At 42.3% G+C, this 23,220-nt stretch overlaps 1 pseudogene; it reads right to left on the minus strand.

Moving 5' to 3' along the window:
* Positions 1-243: 243 nt before the first annotated feature.
* On the minus strand, positions 244-21,994 carry LOC127446462 (dynein axonemal intermediate chain 4-like; annotated as a pseudogene).
* Between the last annotated feature and the right edge of the window lie 1,226 nt (positions 21,995-23,220).

Here is a 23,220-nt window from a genome sequence, read left to right on the forward strand (position 1 = left end):
TTTGTCTGTAGTTCTCACATAACCCAATACATGACAATTATTCGAAAAACTACATTTGTTCTCTACCACTGAATGTCTCGTGTAGTGTTGAAGTGGTTTCAAATATATTGTTTTAAACATACTGTAAGACCACTCTTTTGAAAGTCCCTTCTTTGGTTTCTTTGTCTAAATAATTTAAAGTACTTCTTAACTTTTTTGGTTAAATATCTTAAAGGAACAGTCCACCCAAAAATGAAAATTCTCTCATTGTTTACTCACCCTCGTGCCATCACAGATGTCTATGACTGTCTTTCTTCTGCTGAACACAAATTAAGATATTTAGTAGAATATTTCAGCTCTGTAGGTCCATACAATGCAAGTGAATGGTGACCAAAACTTTGAAGCTCCAAAAATCACATGAAGCAGGATAAAAGTAATCCATGCAACTCTAGTGGTTAAATCCATGTCTTCAGAAGTGATATGATAGGCGTGGGTGAGAAACAGATCAATATTTAAGTCCATGTTTACTATAAATCTTCACTTCACAGAACAATGACGCACTTCCTGACTCCTCCTCCACGTGACACGTGACCTTACCATCGAGCTTACGTCATCCTTCTCATGAGCGCATGTCACAGAGATGTACGGAAAAGAACATTTGTAGTTAAAAAGTATATAAGTATTGTTTTGTTTCTAAAAATAATCAATCATTTGCGTTCAGAAGAACTTTATTTGTCCCTGCACCCTAAATATGAATTTTGGACCGTCAAAAAATGGAGGACATTCACTTGCATTGTTTAGAGGAGGAGGCCTGAAATGAAATCCTAAAAGTCTTAAATTCTGTTTTGATGAAGAAAGAAACTCATATACATCTTGGATGGCCTGAGGGTGAGTAAATTATCAGCAAATTTTCATTTTTGAGTGAACTATTCCTTTAAATAGTTAGAAATGTTTCAAACATTTGATTCATATATTTTTAAGCATATTCATATTTGAATGTACATGAACTACTGATCTGTTAAGCATTATCCATGAGGTATAAGGTAAGAAAGAATTCACCCAAAAATAAGTAATTCAGTGAATAGTGACTAAAATTCAGGTCAGTTTCACACACAAAGCCATCATATGACTTCAGAACTTTGGAATATGGTGACTAGTGACCACGTATGGACCACGTTAATGAAGCTTGAAGTCCTCAGTTTATTGTATCAGCATGGAAAATAATTTCTTCTTTTATATTCCACAGAAGAATGTTATAAGGGTTTTGGGACAAAATGAGTGCTATATGACAAAAGAATTCTAATTTTCGCATTAACTAAGCTTTTAATTACTTATTAATGACAGTTATTAAAAAGACTAGTAAAAACTTTTTGACTGTGTTTGTTATAAAATAGTTCTTGAACTGGCAAAGGTAGCAGAAAGCACAAGATCTTACATGTTGACTCTCAGACCCCAGATCTCCACCCGGCCCTCACTGACTGCTCCAAAGACAGTGGCAGAGCGTGGGGACCACATTATATCATGTACAGCGTATTGGTCAGATGTGAAACTCAGGACAGGTTTAAGCAGATCCTGCCTCCACAGTTGAATAGTCCAGTCTGAGGAACAGCTTGGGAAAACATCTGGACTAAACGGTGACCATGTTATCTTATAAACAGCGCCCTGGAGAGAGGTGGGGGAGTGAACAGATGAGAAAAAAGAAACTTCTTTCAAAGAAAAGAAAATGTAAATGTTTAAAATTAAATGAAGAAACACTGCATATTGTTATCATAAGCTATGCAAGTAGTGGAAGACCTATAATCTTTTTTTTAATGGCAGATGCTTATAGTGATATTTAGTAAGCAAGTTTGCTAATGGCATATATATATATATATATATATATATATATATATATATATATATATATATATATATACATATACATACACACACACACACACACACACACACACACTGGCAGCCAAAAGTTTGGAATGTACAGATTTGGCTCTTATGAAAAGAAATTAGTACATTTATTCACCAAAGTGGCATTCAACTGATCACAATGTATAGTCAGGACATTAATAAAGTGAAAAATTACTATTACAATATGAAAAATGTTTTTCAGAATTTCTTAAAATACTCATCAAAAAATCCTCCACATGCAGCAATGACAGCTTTGCAGATCCTTGGCATTCTAGCTGTCAGTTTGTCCAGATATTCAGGTGACATTTCACCCCACGCTTCCTGTAGCACTTGCCATAGATATGGCTGTTTTGTCGGGCACTTCTCACGCACCTTACTGTCTAGCTGATCCCACAAAAGCTCAATGAGGTTAAGATCCATAACACTCTTTTCCAATTATCTGTTGTCCAATGTCTGAGATTCTTTGCCCACTCTAACCTTTTCTTTTTGTTTTTCTGTTTCAAAAGTGTATTTTTCTTTGCAATTCTTCCCATAAGGCCTGCACCCCTGAGTCTTCTCTTTACTGTTGTACATGAAACTGGTGTTGAGCGGGTAGAATTCAATGAAGCTGTCAGCTGAGGACATGTGACATTTCTCAAACTAGAGACCCTGATGTACTTATCCTCTTGTTTAGTGGTATCTGTGCCTTCCACATTTCTTTCTGTCTTTGTTGGAGCCAGTTGTCCTTTGTCTTTGAAGACTGTAGTGTACACCTTTGTATGAAATCTTCAGTTTCACCTCAAAACAATGACTGACTGATGAGTTTCTAGAGATAGCGGTTTCTTTTTTGCCATTTTTGACCTAATATTGACCGTAAGACATGCCAGTCTATTGCATACTGTGGCATCTCAAAAAACACACACAAAGACAATGTTAAGCTTCATTTAATGAACCGTCATGGTTACTGGTGTAACCTCCGTTCCCTGATGGAGGGAACGAGATGTTGGTGTCGATTTAGTGACACTAGGGGTCACTCTTGGGAGCCCGAGACACCTCTGGTCTTTGATAAAAGGCCAATGAAAATTGGCGAGTGGTATTTGCATGCCACTCCCCCGGACATACGGGTATAAAAGGAGCTGGTATGCAACCACTCATTCAGGTTTTACGCTGAGGAGCCGATATAAGGTCCGGCCATTTCAGCGGGTAGTTCAGCGTTGTGGCAGGAGGGACCAACGTCTCGTTCCTTCCATCAGGGAACGGAGGTTACACCAGTAACCATGACGTTCCCTGTCTGTCACTCACTCGACGTTGGTGTTGATGTAGTGACACTAGGGGTCCCTATACAAAACGCCACAAGGCTGAACTGTGTTACGTGAACTGGCGGTGTGTGGTGGGCAGACTTGCTGTGTGCCTCATAGCCAGCACACCAGGTCGACACGTAACCTCCCCCAACACAGTTATGAGTGTCGAACGGCCCTTTTTGGGGACAAGTCGACTACCCAAAGATAGAGACAGGCTTAACCCAGTCGTGGCCTCTTTTCCCCTTCTCTTTTTCCACTCCCTAAAAAAGAAGGGGGATTATCCAACTGGGCCACCAGGTCTAGTCGGGGGGTGTCCCTCCCAAGGGGAGGACACCGCGGAGACCACACCTCGCCCCAAGAGAGGGGGGGATATTTAAGTGGAAGAATACGTCACATGGTCTTTCCAACCATGTGGAGAGCCTTCAAGGTAGATCCTGCCCAATGGGGGAGGAGTTACTACAAACATGGAGACTGGGGCAGAGGGGCTCTGCCCAAGGAAGACGCAGTTTGCCAGCAGGGAAACGAATTAGCGGAAGATATAGATCGCATGGGGTTAGCCTTACAGGGAACCGCCACATGCGGAGCACCTACCCCAGAACAGTGCTCTTAGTTAGCGCGTGTACTGGGCCTGCAGCGAGTCTCTCCGAAAACTCGACTGTCACAGGGCTCGGAGGAAGTCAACCAGGGAACAACTTTTGTGAACACTACTGGGAATTAACGCCGCACGTCTTCAGTTCAAAAGGAGGTGGAAGGCGCTATGTGCAAGCGATACACCCGGCTGGCTATCCCGGGCTTATCCGCTTGTGTTGCGTGCCACTACCTGGGACGAAACCGGTTCCACCCGGAGGTTGTAGAACCTTGCAAAGGTGTTGGGTGTTGCCCAGCCCGCTGCTCTGCAAATGTCTGTTAGAGGCGCACCTCTGGCCAGGGCCCAAGGAGCCGCTACACCACAGGTAGAATGGGCTCGTAGCCCTAGCGGGGGTGGCATGTTTTGGGCGAGATATGCCATAGTTATGGCATCAACGAGCCAGTGGGCGATCCTCTGCTTGGAGACAGCGCTTCCTTTCCGCTGTGCACCAAAACCAGACAGAGAGCTGCTCAGAGATTCTAAAGCTCTGTGTGCGATCCAAATAGATGCGTAAAGCACGCACCGGACACAGCGACGACAGGGCTGGGTCTGCCTCCTCCTGGGGCAGCACTTGCAGGTTCACCACCTAGTCCCTAAAGGGGTGGTGGGAACCTTGGGCACATAGCCCGGTCAGGGTCTCAGGATCACGTGAGAGTAACCTGGACCAAACTCCAGGCACGTTTCGCTGACAGAGAATGCTTGCAGGTCACCTACCCTCTTGTGGAAGTGAGCGCAGTCAGGAGGGCAGTCTTCAAGGAGAGTGCCTTAAGCTCGGCTGACTGCAAAGGCTCAAAGGGGGCTCTCTGTAGAACCTGAAGAACTACAGAGGTCCGATGAGGGAACGAGGCACGGCCTGGAGGGATTCAGCCTCCTGGCGCCTCTTAGGAACCTGATGATCAGGTCATGCTTCCCTAAGGACTTACCGTCGACTGCGTCGTGGTGTGCTGCTATGGCAGCAACGTACACCTTCAAGGTGGAAGGGGACAGCCTCCCTTCCAACCTCTCTTGCAGAAAGGAAAGCACTGATCTGACTGCGCATCTCTGGGGGTCTTCCCGACGGGAACACCACTTAGCGAACAGATGCCACTTAAAGGCATACAGGCGCCTTGTAGAGGGAGCCCTAGCCTGAGTGAACGTGTCTACCATCGCAGGTGGGAGACAGCTTAGGTCTTCCGCGTCCCATCCAGGAGCCAGACATGGAGATTCCAGAGGTCTGGGCGCGGGTGCCAAATGGTGCCCCTTCCCTGAGAAAGAAGGTCCTTTCTCAGGGGAATTCGCCAGGGGGGAGCTGTCGCGAGGAGCGTGAGGTCCGAGCACCATGTCTGGGCGGGCCAGTAGGGTGCTTACCAGGACGACCTGCTCCTCGTCCTCCCTGACCTTGCACAGGGTCTGTGCAAGCAGGCTCACTGGGGGAAACGCATATTTGCGAACGCCAGGGGACCAGCTGTGTGCCAGCGCGTCTATGCCAAGGAAGGCCTCGGTCAGGGCGTACCAGAGCGGGCAGTGGGGAGGATTCTTGGGAAGTGCACCTGTACATGTCGAATCGACTCCAAATCAGCTGGACCACCTGAAGGTGGAGCCTCCACTCTCCCCTGAGGGTAACCTGTTGTGACGGCGCGTCCGCCGTAGTGTTGAGGTTGCCCGGGATGTGAGTGGCTTGCAGCGACTTGAGGTGCTGCTGACTCCAGAGGAGGAGACGGTGGGCGAGTTGTGACATACAACGAGAGCGCAAACCACCTATGGTTTGCGACATATGCTACCATTGTTGTGTTGTCTGTCTGAACTAACATGTACTTGCCCTGGATCAACGGCCGAAACCTCTGCAGGGTGAGCAGAATTGCCAGTAACTCGAGGCAGTTGATGTGCCAATGCAGTCGCGGACCCGTCCAGAGGCCGGCGGCTGCGTGCCCATTGCAAACAGCGCCCCAGCCCGTTTTGGAGGCATCTGTTGTGAACACGATGCGCCTGGAGAGACCAGTTCTAGGGGAACACCTGCTCGTAGAAACGAGAGGTCGGTCCAAGGGCTGAAAAGACGGTGACCAACGTAATGGCCATGTGGTGTGTCCCGTGGCGCCATGCCCATCTTGGGACTCGAGTCTGGAGCCAGTGCTGAAGCGGCCTCATATGCATCAACCCGAGCGGGGTGACCACCGCCGAGGATGCCATATGCCCCAGGAGCCTCTGAAAAATTTTCAGTGGAACCGCTGTTTTCTGTTTGAACGCCTTCAAACAGGCCAGCACCGACTGGGCGCGCTCGTTCCTAAGGCATGCCGTCAAGGAGACTGAGTCCAACTCCAAACCAAGAAAAGAGATGCTCTGAACCGGGAGGAGCTTGCTCTTTTCCCAGTTGACCCGAAGCCCTAATCGGCTGAGGTGTGAGAGCACCAGGTCCCTGTGTGCGCATAACACATCTCGAGAGTGAGCTAAGATTAGCCAGTCGTCGAGATAGTTGAGAATGCGAATGCCCACCTCCCTTAATGGGGCAAGGGCAGCCTCTGCGATCTTCATAAAGACGCGAGGAGACAGGGACAGGCCGAAAGGGAGGACTTTGTACTGATACGCCTGACCCTCGAACGTGAACCGCAGGAAGGGTCGAGGAAGGATCGAGACATGAAAGTACGCATCCTTCAGGTCTACCGTCGAGAACCAATCTTGATGCCGGACGCTCGCTAGAATGCATCTTTGCGTCAGCATCTTGAACAGGAGTCTGTGTAAAGCCCTTTTCGGTACTCACAGGTCCAAGATTGCCTGCAACCCACCGCCTTTTTTTGGTACGATGAAGTAGGGGCTGTAAAACCCTTTCTTCATCTCGGCTGGAGGGACAGGTTCTATCGCGTCCTTCCGTAGGAGGGTAGCGATCTCCGCGCAAGGTAGCAGCATTTTCATCTTTCACCAAGGTGAAGTGGGCACCGCTGAACCTGGGCAGATGCCCAGCAAAGTGAATCACACAGCCAAGTCGGACGGTCCGGACCCGCCCTTGTAACAGATTGGAAAGCGCAAGCCATGCGTCCAAGTTCCGCGCAAGGGGGACCAAAGGGACAACGTCATCGGATGTACCGGCAGGCGGGGCCTTGCGGCGGAGTCGGAGCTCGAGGTGCCACACCACGTCATGGCCGTGCTGAGTCTAAGGACATCGAAGCACTTACCTGGCTCCTTGTGACCAACCCCGGAACAGCCTGGGACGGGGGAGGAAGAGGCCTGTCCTCGTGACCCGTAGAGACTGTCACATCGGGGGTGGATTTGTGCCACAGCTGGGCACTCAGAGGCGGGAGACTGCCACTGGAGCGCCAACCTGCCAAATGGAGTGGTGGACGGTGGTCGTGATGACAGCCGTACACACTGGATACGTGACCCAGGGAACAAGGAAACCGCTCTTGCTGAGCTCTTGAGTACTGCAGCCACTTGGGCATGCAGCGCAATTAAATGCAAAAGGTAACAAAAAGATGAAGATCTGCTTACCAGCTCCAGAGCAGCGGGTTTCGTTGTCCCTGGGTCGCCCGTATCAAGGGCACTTTGAAGCTTTTCACGGGTTCTGGGCGGCCGCGAGACGGGTGGCGTCTGCTTCCTGTGGTGGGCTCCACGCCGGGGCCGGGCCGAAGGGGCGGGCTGTGGCGGAGCCGGTGCAGTCACCGCAGGGGGACGCCCTTGGCGATGAGTAGACGGAGTGTGGGATCTTGAGCCGCGCCGGGGCAGGATATGCCGGCTAGCATCCATCTACTGCTCTACCATTGAGAACTGCTGGGCAAAGTCCTTGACGGTGTCGCCGAATAGGCCCGCCTGGGAAATGGGGGCAGTAAGGAATCGTGTCTTTTCGGTCTCACCCATCTCGACCAGTTTGAGACAAAGGTGGCGCTCCTGGACCACTAGTGTGGCCATCGTCCGCCCGAGAGACCGCGCCGTGACCTCCGTCGCTCGGAGAGCGAGATCGGTCGCTGAGCGCAGTTCCTGCATCAATCCCGGGGCAGAACTACCCTCGTGCAGTTCCTTTAGCGCCTTGGCAGACTTGCAGGAGAGCCATAGCATGCAGGGCGGAGGCGGCTTGTCCAGATGTGACAGTCTCTACGGGTCACGAGGACAGGCCTCTTCCTCCCCCGTCCCAGGCTGTTCCGGGGTTGGTCACAAGGAGCCAGGTAAGTGCTTCGATGTCCTTAGACTCAGCACGGCCATGACGTGGTGTGGCACCTCGAGCTCCCCCTTTCTTGGGGCGAGGTGTGGTCTCCGCGGTGTCCTTCCCTTGGGAGGGACACCCCCCGACTAGACCTGGTGGCCCAGTTGGATAATCCCCCTTCTTTTTTAGGGAGTGGAAAAAGAGAAGGGGAAAAGAGGCCACGACTGGGTTAAGCCTGTCTCTATCTTTGGGTAGTCGACTTGTCCCCAAAAAGGGCCGTTCGACACTCATAACTGTGTTGGGGGAGGTTACGTGTCGACCTGGTGTGCTGGCTATGAGGCACACAGCAAGTCTGCCCACCACACACCCGCCTGCCGGTACATCCGATGACGTTGACAACGTAAACCTACAGGCCTTGGACAGGGGCTTTGGGCACCCGCACCAGGTGGCGGCGCTCTGCGGGCATAGGTGCACGTGAGCGCCTTTATCCACCGGGGGATTGCCGAATAGCCCTTGGACGCACCACCATCGAGGGTAGTGAGGGCGGGGAAGCTGAAAAGATCGGGACCAGGCAGTAAAAAGTGCCTCCCGTGACCTTGTCAGCTCTTCATGCACTTCCGGGAAGAAAGGAACGGGGGCGGGGCGTGGCTTTGAGCGGTGCCGCGAGCCCAGGAACCAATCACCGAGCCGCGAGGGTTCAGGGAAGAGCGGTGAAATCCACTCTAACCGACGTTCGCGGCTGCCCGGGAAAGCATGACGTCATCTCTGCGTCAGCCTGTGACTGGGCGATCGACCCCGAAGGGAGGAGCCCAGCTGAGGCTTCCGACTGGACGAGCCCGCTCTCCAATGCTGCGCTTGGAGCTCATCACTTTCGCGGACTCCGAATAAGAGGTCGAACTCGCCGTGAGACGAGCCGGCAGACTCACCCGGAAGCCCGATCGGGGCAGACGAGCGTGCTGGGGAATGGGAGGTCCGCGGGGGATACCCGGCGGAGGCGATCCCATTGGGGTCCCCAAATCGCCCCCAGTGCTAGCCGCGCTGGCCTCAAACCCGTGGGTAAAAGGACCGAGGCGGGAGCCTCTGGGGTGGCTCGCTTTCTTACGAAGGAACGTTGCCATGGACATATTCTCGCAATGAGAACATGACCATCCACGAACGCTGTCTCTGCGTGAGCAGTGCCCAGACACGAAAGACAGTAATCATGACCGTTAGAAGGCGAGAGATAACGAGCACAACCAGGAATAACACACAATCGGAAAAGCATCTTTAAAAAGATGCGTCTTTAAAAAGACGTTCCGTGTGTGCGCTCTTTTAGAGAAATATATACTCTTTTAGAGGGGAAAAATGCTCTTTCAGAAAATATACTCTCTAGTTTTTCTGCCGAAGCGCCCAGGGGCGTTCTCTGCAGTGCACCCGTGCAGAGGAGGGAGAAGCCGCTGAAATGCGCCGTCAGATCCAGCAGAGGTGAATGAACAGTAGTATTCAGCTCAATGAGCATGACCGTTCAAGAGAAAATCTGAATGAGTGGTTGCACATCAGCTCCTTTTATACCCGTATGTCCGGGGGAGTGGCATGCAAATACCACTCGCCAATTTTCATTGGCCTTTTATCAAAGATCAGAGGTGTCTCGGGCTCCCAAGAGTGACCCCTATTGTCACTACATCGACACCAACGTCGAGTGAGTGACAGATAGGGAACAAATCGCTTTCACCTGTTTCATATAATGGCAAGCAATTTCTAGAACCAAATTAGCAATTTAGCATGATTACTCAAGGATAAGGTGTTGGAGTGATGGCTGCTGGAAATGGGGCCTGTCTAGATTTGATCAAAAATGACTTTTTCAAATAGTGATGGTGCTGTTGTTTTACATCAGTAATGTCCTGACTATACTTTGTGATCAGTTGAATGCCACTTTGGTGAATTAAAGTACCAATTTCCTTCCGAAACAGCAAAATCTGTACATTATTCCAAACTTTTGGCCACCAGTATATATATATATATATATATATATACAGTTGTGCTCAAAAGTTTGCATACCCTGGCAGAAATTGTGAAATTTTGGCATTGATTTTGAAAATATGACTGATTATGCAAAAATACGGTCTTTTATTTAAGGATAGTGATCATATGAAGCCATTTATTATCACATAGTTGTTTGGCTCCTTTTTAAATCATAATGATAACAGAAATCACCCAAATGGCCCTGATCAAAAGTTTACATACCCTTGAATGTTTGGCCTTGTTACAGTCACACAAGGTGACACACACAGGTTTAAATGGCAATTAAAGGTTAATTTCCCACACCTGTGGCTTTTTAAATTGCAATTAGTGTCTGTGTATAAATAGTCAATGAGTTTGTTAGCTCTCACGTGGATGCACTAAGCAGGCTAGATACTGAGCCATGGGGAGCAGAAAAGAAATGTCAAAAGACCTCCATAACAAGGTAATGGAACTTTATAAAGATGGAAAAGGATATAAAAAGATATCCAAAGCCTTGAAAATGCCAGTCAGTACTGTTCAATCACTTATTAAGAAGTGGAAAATTTAGGGATCTCTTGATACCAAGCCAAGGTCAGGTAGACCAAGAAAGATTTCAGCCACAACTGCCAGAAGAATTGTTCGGGATACAAAGAAAAACCCACAGGTAACCTCAGGAGAAATACAGGCTGCTCTGGAAAAAGACGGTGTGGTTGTTTCAAGGAGCACAATACGACGATACTTGAACAAAAATGAGCTGCATGGTCGAGTTGCCAGAAAGAAGCCTTTACTGCAACAATGCCACAAAAAAGCCCGGTTACAATATGCCTGACAACACCTTGACACACCTCACAGCTTCTGACACACTGTAATTTGGAGTGACGAGACCAAAATAGAGCTTTATGGTCACAACCATAAGCGCTATATTTGGAGAGGGGTCAACAAGGCCTATAGTGAAAAGAATACCATCCCCACTGTGAAGCATGGTGGTGGCTCACTGATATTTTGGGGGGGTGTGAGCTCTAAAGGCACGGGGAATCTTGTGAAAACTGATGGCAAGGTGAATGCAGCATGTTATCAGAAAATACTGCCAGACAATTGCATTCTTCTGCATGAAAACTGCACATGGGATGCACTTGGACTTTCCAGCACGACAATGACCCTAAGCACAAGGCCAAGTTGACCCTCCAGTGGTTACAGCAGAAAAAGGTGAAGGTTCTGGAGTGGCCATCACAGTCTCCTGACCTTAATATCATCGAGCCACTCTGGGGAGATCTCAAATGTGCGGTTCATGCAAGACGACCAAAGACTTTGCATGACCTGGAGGCATTTTGCCAGGACGAATGGGCAGCTATACCACCTGCAAGAATTTGGGGCCTCATAGACAACTATTACAAAAGACTGCACGCTGTATTGTGTGCTTCATAATGTATAATGCATATATATATATATATATATATATATATATATATATATATATATATATATATATATATATATATAAAATGCTGATACTGTACAGTATACAGAGTTTAATAAAAGTAAAAAAAAAAATGCTATTGTAATGTCCGTTTGCTAAATTAAATCTTTTTTTTAATTATTTTTTTTACACAAAATGTACTGAAATTTTACTTATAAATATCTGAAAATAGAAGATGTGCCCTATTTATTGATAAACCTGGTAGATTTTGGATCTGAGATAAGGTGGAATGACCACATCTCTTAATTGGCCAATTGAGCACGGGTATCGGCCAATGCCAACAGCCTCAAAATCTGCAAATATCGGCCTATTAATAATCACTATATGTACTATACGGCATTGTGACGAGGAGGAGGGTCAATCGGGCTAATCAGCTGAGGAGAGGGATAAGTGCAGCGGAATGCGGCAGTTCGACAGAGAGACCGAGGCACACACACAGTAGCGGTTCTAGCTTGTATAGTGCCCTGGTGAAACCCGCTTCAACACGCCCCCAAAGTTGTTGACTCGTACCGCCTCGTACAGGTAATATTATTGAATACTTATGGGAAGTTGGCATATAACGTGTCCATGGATTGGATTTTTTATTTAATCAAGATCCAGATTTTAGGTTAAAAAAAATACACCATTTACAATTCTTTAGCACATTTTTTATAGCTCATTTTAAATAGTACTGCAGTATGACAAATTAATTTTTAAAAGTACAAATATTCCATGGACTGTGGGCTGTCAATTAATATGTGGACCTAAAGCTGCATGCATAAGAATTATAAAAGAATTAGCAAATGCTACTTAGTTTTAGATGAAGAATAGCACGTCAGATTGCAGACCGTCAACTTTTAAAAAGTGTTTCATGTCAACTAACCTCATATATTCAACATCTATTGAAAACATCTATCAGAAATGCTCTGTGCTTGGGAAATTCCTAATAAAAAGGAAAGTGTGGAGCATACTTTGTGGGCTGTGTAAGTATTCAAGAACTGCTCATTATATGAATAGGAGCACTTGTGAATTTGACCTTCCTCTGTTCTAGTCAGGTAACAGACAACAGCATGAGAAATGAACTTCATTCTCTTCAGTAGCTTTCTGATGTTATAGTTAGATGTAGATATGTGAGATGTACTGAAACAATACTACACTCAATGTATAGGCCTCACATTAGGATGGAAATCAAAGCACAGCAGTGGACTCCACTGCATCAGCAGCAATAGTAGAGCGATGGGTTTTGTTTTTATATTGCTGCACATTTTGCAGTTGAACTATTGTGTTTCTTGTGGGCAGGACCTTTAGAGATGGCATTCACTAGATCCTTTGAAGCAATTAAGTTCAATGTGTGAGCTGCATACCATTGTTGAGGTAGTTACAAAATAATATATTAAAAAAAAAACATATCTAGTTCATTTTAAGTTTATAAAACAATAGATATATATAATAGAAATATTACATGAACAAACAGTAATGAACCTGAAATCAACAGCAATGACATTGCTAGGTCAAAGCTAACAGCTCAAAACTCTGACACACTTACTGTTAACTCTTACTACTTAGTAATAGTCCATCACCTTTTCCTTAGCTGAGGTGCATATTTTACTGTTGTAACGTAAAAGGAGCACATGTTCAAAATGTTCATCTGTGAGACTATTGCACTTCGGGGTAAGAATATGATGATACTGATATGAAAATGATCAATTATTAACAATTTACTGCTGTTGCCTTGTTCATAAGTAATTACGTAATCTATAAAAAAAGTAACTGCAGTCCGATTATGAGTATTTAAAATGTAATTTAATCCAATTACAATTTTTGTAATCTGATTACGTAATCCAGATTGTATGTAATCCGTTACTGCTCAGCACTGCATACAATACACCCACAGTTTGCACGGCAACACCCAAAGTAGCGCAAACACTCCTACCCACACCCATTTGCGCTGGCACGAAAATTGCACTTAGAATTAGCGCTGTCACGGAACTTGGATAAGACGATCCACATGGTCTTAGCGCATTGCGCTGCGCTTTAAAATAGAGCCCAAAATAGTTAACATGGTCATTGTCAAAATTATGCTGAGCTGATTAGTGAACTTGAAATCATACAAATCATATAAATTATACATACTATATATAAAAATATATAGTTTAAATATTTAGTTTTCAATTTACATCATAAACTGTATTTTCTTTCTTTTTTGTTCTTTTGTTCTATTTTTTATTTTTCCAAATCCTAAATCTTTCTGATTATTTCCAGGTTTAAATAAAAAAATGTAATCCAAGATTTCCAATGTGTATCTTTGAACAGACGCATAAACAACTGAGGTTTCAAATTAATATTATGTGTAGCTAGAGAAAAATACAGCAATAAATAATGCCAAACCAAAAATTTAATTAGAAAGATTATCCAGTGATCAGAACAAATGCCTGATGCCATCTATGACAGTTCTTGAATGACTCTCTACCTCTGCGTCTATGGCTCCACACTGAGATATATCACAGCTATCTAATTCGAACATCACCAATGCATTCCAGGCCTTTGCGGAGAAACCACTTGCTGATTCTTCCATCAACTGACACAGAGATAAGCGTCTCCCCTTTCTCCTCTCCAGAAAGGGCTGTCTCATGATCAATCCATTTGACCTGCCAAACTGGAACTGTGTGTATGATGGTGGAGTCACTGTGATGAGATTATACAGGAGTGAGATCATGGCAAAATCAGAACACTCTTTGCAACAAAATATTGTGATTTTTGCATGCATGACAAAAACAAATAAAAAGGGGTAGAGTTAAACAAGATTTATTCATTTATGATTTAGCGGCATTATATGCATTGAAACAACACAAGTTTGAACTGGTCTTTATAATATTTATGCAACATTCATTTGCTCAAAAATACAGTTTTATAAAAGTTATGAGTACTTTCCAAATACACACTATCATGTAGCTTTTAGGTGACATAGAGCAGTGGTTCTCAACTGGTTTTGTTTCCATATTTTACATAGGATACTGTGTGGTAAACAAAGACAGTACCAAATTGTTTACAGTAAAAAATGTAAACAAAAATCTATATAAAATAAAATATTGAAATTTATCGAAATTACTATGAACTGCATAATCCCAGCAATATGCAAACATTTAGTAAATGAAAAATAAATAAATAAAATAAATAAATAAATAAATTGAAGTGACATTTACCAGCCTAACACATGGAACAAGCACTGGGCCAAATATTTTATAATGCTGCTGCATGTGAGAAATGGACAGCCAGAGGTTGGCATCTGCCTAAGATGGCTAGCTTGTACCAAATCAATTTTTGCCAAAATAATGTAGAGTTTGATAATACATGTGACGTTTGACAACAAAGGTAGTGTTTTCTCCTTCCTTTTAAATGTTGTTAAGCCTATTTATGTTGTTATTATAACTGTATGTGATTAAATTGTTTGTTGCTTTTATTGTAATTGCATTTACATTGTTTTGATCCCTGCAGTTCATGGTCCTATCAGAACAGACCTGTGTGACCCAGCCCCAGTTGAGACTCACTGATACAGAGAAACCTATTTAAACTGCAAGTAACTATCTGTAACTTTCTGGATGATCGAGAAAAAGAATGATCACAGCCCCACCTGCTGTCAATGATGGGTGTTTGTTCTGTGCTCTGTGTGTTGTAGATGGCAATGCTGCCATCATACATTCCTACTGCCAGCTGACTGGCATTACAAGCTGAGAAATCGAACGCAGTTACTCCACTCTCACAAAGAAAGATCCGCTCAGGCCACTGAGACAAATGAACATACACATTTAAACAATATTAACCGAAACACAAGATGACATGCTAATGAAACCATATACTGTACATGCACACTACATTTATATGACCAGCTCTGGAAGGAGCTGTATATATAAAATACTTTGCAAAAGTGTTAAAAAACAATATAAGCAACTTTAAACTAGATCTATTATTTATAGTTTTTACTGTCTTGGCTTTAAAATGTGCATTAGTGAGTTGGATGTGCAGAGTACATTGGGGTTCTTTAAAGACCAGCAGCACACAAGCCCAGATTTCTTATCTTTGAAATCAAACTGTCCATATCCCACAGTGAGAAGATCCTGTAGTCAAACACATAAAAAACATCACTTTACACTGTTTTCCCTTTTGTGGATGGTGTGGGCCAAGGATGTCATTCAGTGAAGACATTAAAGTAGAATTAATACATAAACTTGTAAAACGCGTTTAGGTAAGATGTATAGTACTGGGTTTATCTTGTTTCAGGCCATACTGCTGACATTCTGCCCCATAGTGAGTTCACACTTGAAGGCCCAGAGGTGCTCCAGGAATGGGCCAAGGGAGTTTTTAGAGTGCTCCGTCCAACTCTCCAGATCCCCTGTCATCCGCACACAGTCCGGATCTGTTTAACATTAAATACAGTATATACATTCTAGCAATGTATGTAAATATGGAGACATAGCAAGACTTTTGTCATGTTTAAAGGAATATTACAGGTTCAATACAAGTTTTAAGCTCAAACGACAGCATTTGTGGCATAATATTGATTACAGAAAAAAAATATTTTTTACTCCATTTCTAAAAACTATTGTTTTTAGTTTTATAAATGTGTTTACAGTAAGGCACTATGTACAGTTGTGCTCAAAAGTTGCATACCCTGGCAGAAATTGTGAAATTTTGGCATTGATTTTGAAAATATGACTGATCATGCAAAAAAAACTGTCTTTTATTTAAGGATAGTGATCATATGAAGCCATTTATTATCACATAGTTGTTTGGCTCCTTTTTAAATCATAATGATAACAGAAATCACCCAAATGGCCCTGATCAAAAGTTTACATACCCTTGAATGTTTGGCCTTGTTACAGACACACAAGGTGACATATACTGGTTTAAATGGCAATTAAATGTTAATTTCCAACACCTGTGGCTTTTTAAATTGCAATTAGTGTCTGTGTATAAATAGTCAATGAGTTTGTTAGCTCTCACGTGGATGCACTGAGCAGGCTAGATACTGAGCCATGGGGAGCAGAAAAGAAATGTCAAAAGACCTGTGTAACAAGGTAATGGAACTTTATAAAGATGGAAAAGGATATAAAAAGATATCCAAAGCCTTGAAAATGCCAGTCAGTACTGTTCAATCACTTATTAAGAAGTGGAAAATTTGGGGATCTCTTGATACCAAGCCAAGGTCAGGTAGACCAAGAAAGATTTCAGCCACAACTGCCAGAAGAATTGTTCGGGATACAAAGAAAAACCCACAGGTAACCTCAGGAGAAATACAGGCTGCTCTGGAAAAAGACGGTGTGGTTGTTTCAAGGAGCACAATACGACGATACTTGAACAAAAATCAGCTGCATGGTCGAGTTGCCAGAAAGAAGCCTTTACTGCAACAATGCCACAAAAAAGCCTGGTTACAATATGCCCGACAACACCTTGATACGCCTCTGGCTTCTGGCACACTGTAATTTGGAGTGACGAGACCAAAATAGAGCTTTATGGTCACAACCATAAGCGCTATATTTGGAGAGGGGTCAACAAGGCCTATAGTGAAAAGAATACCATCCCAACTGTGAAGCATGGTGGTGGCTCACTGATGTTTTGAAGGTGTGTGAGCTCTAAAGGCATGGGGAATCTTGTGAAAATTGATGGCAAGATGAATGCAGCATGTAATCAGAAAATACTGGCAGACAATTTGCATTCTTCTGCACGAAAGCTGCGCATGGGACGCTCTTGGACATTCCAGCACGACAATGACCCTAAGCACAAGGCCAAGTTGACCCTCCAGTGGTTACAGCAGAAAAAGGTGAAGGTTCTGGAGTGGCCATCACAGTCTCCTGATCTTAATATCATCGAGCCACTCTGGGGAGATCTCAAATGTGCGGTTCATGCAAGACAACCAAAGACTTTGCATGACCTGGAGGCATTTTGCGAAGACGAATGGGCAGCTATACCACCTGCAAGAATTTGGGGCCTCATAGACAACTATTACAAAAGACTGCACGCTGTCATTGATGCTAAAGGAGGCAATACACAGTATTAAGAACTAAGGGTATGCAGACTTTTGAACAGAGGTCATTTCATTTTTTTTCTTTGTTGCCATGTTTTGTTTTATGATTGTGCCATTCTGTTATAATCTACAGTTGAATATGAATCTCATAAGAAATAAAAGAAATGTGTTTTGCCTGCTCACTCATGTTTTCTTTAAAAATGGTACATATATTACCAACTCCAAGGGTATGCAAACTTTTGAGCACAACTGTAATTGAATGAGGCCAGTCCATAAACATTAAAATACACAGTTTTCAAAAGTATAGCCACAAGTAAACATTATACGTGTTAACATGATTTTAGTGTGATAAAATCACTTACTAACCAAAAGTTATACAGTATACAATGTTATCACACTAAAATCATGTAGAACACAGATTTTGTCACACTAGAGTTATATTAACACAATGTTTACATCTTTTGGCTATTTTTTTGAAGCAGTTTATGTTTATGGACTGGCCCCATTCACTTCCATTGTACTGTAAGTGCCTTACTGGAACAAGGGATGAGTTGAAATTAGTTTTTTGGAAATCAAAACTCTGCAACAAATGCTATCGATTGAGCTTAAATTGTCTAATTTTTCAGTATAATATCTAAACATCCATAAAATAAGATACAACTTGTTTTCAATGAATCTATTTCAGTTTATTTTTACAAACCCATTTGCAAATAGTTTTTTCTTGTTTTAGGCACAAATCTAGCAAAATGAAGAATGTTGAGATATTTTTAATGGAAAACAAGACAAAAATATTTATTAAGAAAAAGATTTTTCTTGCAGTGTAAACGAAATGCTTGCTTACCAAGGGTGTAATATATTTACCATAATCGCCTGTACTGGGTATGCTGACCAAAGATGGAGTCTGGTCAGGGCCCTTAGGGTTGGGCTGGTGACTTACGGAGGAGGTGCCTAGGACAGCAGCCTTCTTTCCATCAGAAGATACTGCTGTCTCTCCACTGACCTCTTTACTCCCATTGCAGAATGAATCATACATGTCCCAGGTGGTAGACATGATAGCTTTACAGAGTTGCATAAAAATATGTGACATAAAAATCAATGTGTCAAAATCAAGCTGTAGTGGTTTTTGTTACTGTAAATAAAACATTTTACATACCAATCAATAAATCACTTTGTATTGAGACTATACCTTTGTCTACCATGTTAATGTTATCAATTTGGACCTCCTTCATCTTTGGAGCATCATTGAATGTCTGCGCTGAGCGCTCCACATACTTATTATTGCCCTGCCTGTTTTTGCACAGCTCAATGTATGCGTTGTTCCTTTCCCTTCAAAATGCCCCAAAATAAATCAAAAAGCAAGTGTTAAACTGCTGCTTAAACAGCAGATTAACATTCAATACTAAATGTTCACTGCAATAAAAAATACATATTTTTCTTAAATTAGTATTTTTTTTTTATTTAAATTGTAAAAAAAAAAAACAATTATATATATATATATATATATATATATATATATATATATATATATATATATATATATATATATATATATTATCTAAACTGAGCACTTTAGTAGGAACACTATGGTCCTAATAAAGTGCCCAACATGGTCTTCTGCCATTGTAGCCCATCCGCCTCAAGGTTCGACGTGTTGTGCATTCTGAGATGCTATTCAGCTCACTACAATTGTACAGAGTGGTTATCTGAGTTACCGTAGCCTTTCTGTCAGCTCGAACCAGTCTGGCCATTCTCCATTGACCTCTCTCATTAACAAGGCGTTTCCGTCCGCAGAACTGCCACTCAATGGATGTTTTTTGGTTTTGGCACCATTCTGAATAAACTCTAGAGACTGTAGTGCATGAAAATCCCAGGAGATCAGCCGTTACAGAAATACTCAAACCAGCCCGTCTCGCACCAACAATAATGCCACGATCGAAATCACTGAGATCACATTTTTCCCCCTATTCTGATGGTTGATGTGAACATTAACTGAAGCTCCTGACCTGTATATGCATGATTTTATGCATTGCACTGCTGCCACATGATTGGCTGATCAGATAATTGCATGAATAAGTAGGTGTACAGGTGTTCCTAATAAAGTGCTCAGTGAGTGTATATTGAAATCAGAAGAAAAATTTTAAGAAATTAGTAAGTGTACTCAGAGAATTGATCTTGAATTGGGCTTATCTTTCTCCCTCCAAACAAAATTCTTGTTTTGCCACAAAAAAAAGCCAATGGGGCAAGAAATATTAACTTAATTCAAAATAAATTCTATGAAAACATGTATTACTATCTTTTAAAATTTTGCTAAGTTAAATTTACCATGTTTTAAAGATGTTTGGATATTTCTATTGGAATAAGAAATTAAATAAAATACTGATTAAGAAAATACTTTTTTTTATGTGCATGAGAAATAGATGGTTTCACAGCACAAAACCAAATAACAATACCAAATCAAACCTCATTCTAGTAAATAGACTTAAAGCTGAAGTATGTAATTTCTGCAACACTAGGGCCAATGAATGGAGTTGCAAAATTAAACAATGCTTTCAAAACAGCTTTCTGAATACACCCCTCGTCTGCTGCTGTTCAGACAGTCAGATAGTCCCGCTCCCAACTCACACCATTGGTTGAGTTACATTGTTGGGCCGGTCTAAGTGGGTTGCAGAAAACAAACACAGGAATTTTATAGTGCCACAGAGTCACAATGTTTACAGTTTTCGAGAAAATGTACCTATGCATGGCTTACTTATAGTTGTCTCTGCCTATTAAGTTGGAATAGACAAAAGTATTTTAACACTAAAAAAGTTACATACTTCAGCTTTAAGTACATCTTAAAACATTCCTTTATTGATTTTGAATATTACTAGGAAAATGGAATAAGTGATGCATTCTCTTACTTGACTGTCTCAGCTTCTTCTAAATTTTCTGAGAAAAACACTGCAGAATGTTTAATAACCAGATGGTCTCTGTCTCAGTCAGGTAACAGTCCACTGCACTGTCCAACATGTACTCCATGACCTGCTCCTTCATCTGCTCTCTAGGACCCTGAACATCTTTATGAAGGAAAAACAGTGTTCACTTTTGCAAGTTTTTGCAAAACTTTTCATAAACATACTGTGGGGTGACTGTAGTGGACATTATCATTGGAAACTTGACAAATGGAAATACGAAAGGGACAAGAAAACCTGTAAGACTACTGGACAAGTCTTGTTTCATTAACAAGTCTTCAGTATCATCAGTGACTGATTCCGCTGAGTGGCTCGTTCTGGATGCTGAAATGCTCCCAATAAAAAAAGACCTGCCATGACATCAGTGATCACTCGTTACTATAACTGTGATTTTACAGAAGTGAGTAGGCTACATATTTCAGTTTGTTGTGCAGATGTTATGTAGCACTCAGAGTACTGCAAGAAAGCATTCTTTTGACAGTTTTCCCAGAAATACCTTGTAAATTGTCCAGCAAATCTTGCATTGGTGGTCTGGAAGGCAACTGAGAGAAAGTCTGTCATGGTAGCCCATGATGTGTCATATGTGGTAAACATTTTGTCGCTGATGCTTTTTGTAATACTTTGATTCACATGTAATATTCCAGATGACACGTTCAGTGTTTTGGATACCGTAGACGAAAGAAAAATTGGTTTACAAATAAGAGGTGCACACATACACCTATTTTGGTATTTCTCACATAAATGAATGGTTAGATTAAAAATAACATGGACATGATTTTTTTCTTTTTCATTATCAATATTTTAAGTTCAAATATACACTACCGGTCAAAACTTTTGAAACACTTGACTGAAATGTTTCTCATGATCTTAAAAATCTTTTGATTTGAAGGCGTGTGCTTAAATGTTTGAAATTAGTTTTGTAGATAAAAATATAATTGTGCCACCATATTAATTTATTTCATTATAAAACGAAAATTTAATATAAAAAAAACAAAAGTTTTTGAAATTGATGACTTGGACCAAATAATAAAGAAAAGCAGCCAATAAGTGCCCAGCATATAGATGGGAACTCCTTCAATACTGTTTAAAAAGCATCCCAGGGTGATACCTCAAGAAGTTGGTTGAGAAAATGTCAAGAGTACATGTCTGCAAATTCTAGGCAAAGTGTGAATACTTTGAAGATGCTAAAATATAACACATTTTTGTTTAGTCACAACATAATTCCCACAGTTCCATTTATGTTATTCCATAGTTTTGATGAATTTACTATTATTCTAAAATGTGAAGGAAAAGAATTATAATAAAGAATGAGTGTTTCACAACTTTTGACCGGTAGTGTATATAAGGTAAAAAGTGTTATATTTGCTGTGACTATTTTAATAACCTTTTTGCCCTTACTAAAATGGTCCTGTAGTGTGACAAATGAACTAATTTAAGGTCATTAAAACTATATGTATAAGATATAGGCTATACATAATAATTATAGCCAATAAGAACTGGAAAATGTTACAGCTTGAAATTTCATTTAAAATACCAAAACATATGAATAAATGTTTGTCATGTTGACATGCTCACTGGCAGTTGCATAGTAGTATAGAGTTTAAGAGTCAGTTTCAGCGTCTTTCTCTAAAGTACTTAGTCACTTTCAGAGCGGGTCTCTTCTGCTTGACTGTTGTTTTGGACATGTTTGACTACCAAAAGTGAGCGATAAAAACAGACACAGCTAGCTGCCTTGACAGCTAGTTTTCTTTCAGGACAATAAACCGGTGCTGAAGCATCTTGTTTGAAATCACCATAGCAACAGACTCCTCCTACAAGTCATGTTCTACTCCCAAAACGCAATATTAGTACGCCTTTTTTGGATTTTATCCCCTTTGCTCCCCAGTTTTTGTCATGCCCAATTCCCAATGCTCACTAGGTCCTCGTGGTGGCGCAATCACTTACAATTACTCACCTCAGTCCAGTTGGCAGAGGACAAATTTCAGTTGCCTCATCTTCTGAGACAGTCAGCCCGCGCATTTTATCACGTGGCTTGCTAGGCGCCTTACTGCTACTCTCCGCGATCTCTGCGCACAACTCACCACACGTCCCATCGAGAGTGAGGATCACTATATCGTGACCACGAGGAGGGTGACCCATGTGACTCTACCCTCCTTAGCAACCGGGCCAATTTGGTTGCTTAGGAGGCCTGGCTGGAGTCACTCAGCACGCCCTGGATTCAAACTCGCGACTCCAGGGGTGGTGGTCAGGGGTGCTAGTCAGGGATGGTGGTCAGCGTCTTTGCTCGCTGAGATACCCAGGCCCAGAACAGAAAGTTGTTAACTGTCATGTGCAGTGATGTCTTTGAGTTCATTTTTTGTTGTTGTTGGGAATCAGCAGTTGCAAAAATTATCTTAATCTGATCTGATAAGATTTTTGATATAGGGAGTAAAAAAAAAAACACGGTAAGTTTGACCTTTTTTTTTTGTTTTGCTGTAAGAAAATGTGCATGTCTAACTTCACATGACAGCAAGTGGACTCTCCAGTTGAAGTGTGTTTGATTGAAATGTACTGTACAGCTGGGGTAAGTGCTCACCTTTTTGCCCCAACTTTATTTTATTTTTTTATAGGTTTACACATATACCTTACACAGATAAAATATAATAGTAAGAAAAGACTAGATAAAACAGAAAAAAACGAGGAAGAGTGTACTCAAATGTCACTTTTGACATCATTTAAGTTAAAATGTTGAGCATGTTTCAGATGTTTTGATTACTTTTTTGTTTACAGATAGATTTTGAGATTGTGTTTGTATATAGTTTCATCTCTTTCAAAAAATGTGAAGAGAGGCATATAGTTAATATATCTGCATTTGTGCATGGAGAATTTACAATTAATAAATATAAACCAGTACTCAGCTTTTACATGTCAT

The sequence above is a fragment of the Myxocyprinus asiaticus genome, chromosome 9 (assembly GCF_019703515.2).
Source record: "Myxocyprinus asiaticus isolate MX2 ecotype Aquarium Trade chromosome 9, UBuf_Myxa_2, whole genome shotgun sequence".
NCBI classification, from domain to species: domain Eukaryota; kingdom Metazoa; phylum Chordata; class Actinopteri; order Cypriniformes; family Catostomidae; genus Myxocyprinus; species Myxocyprinus asiaticus.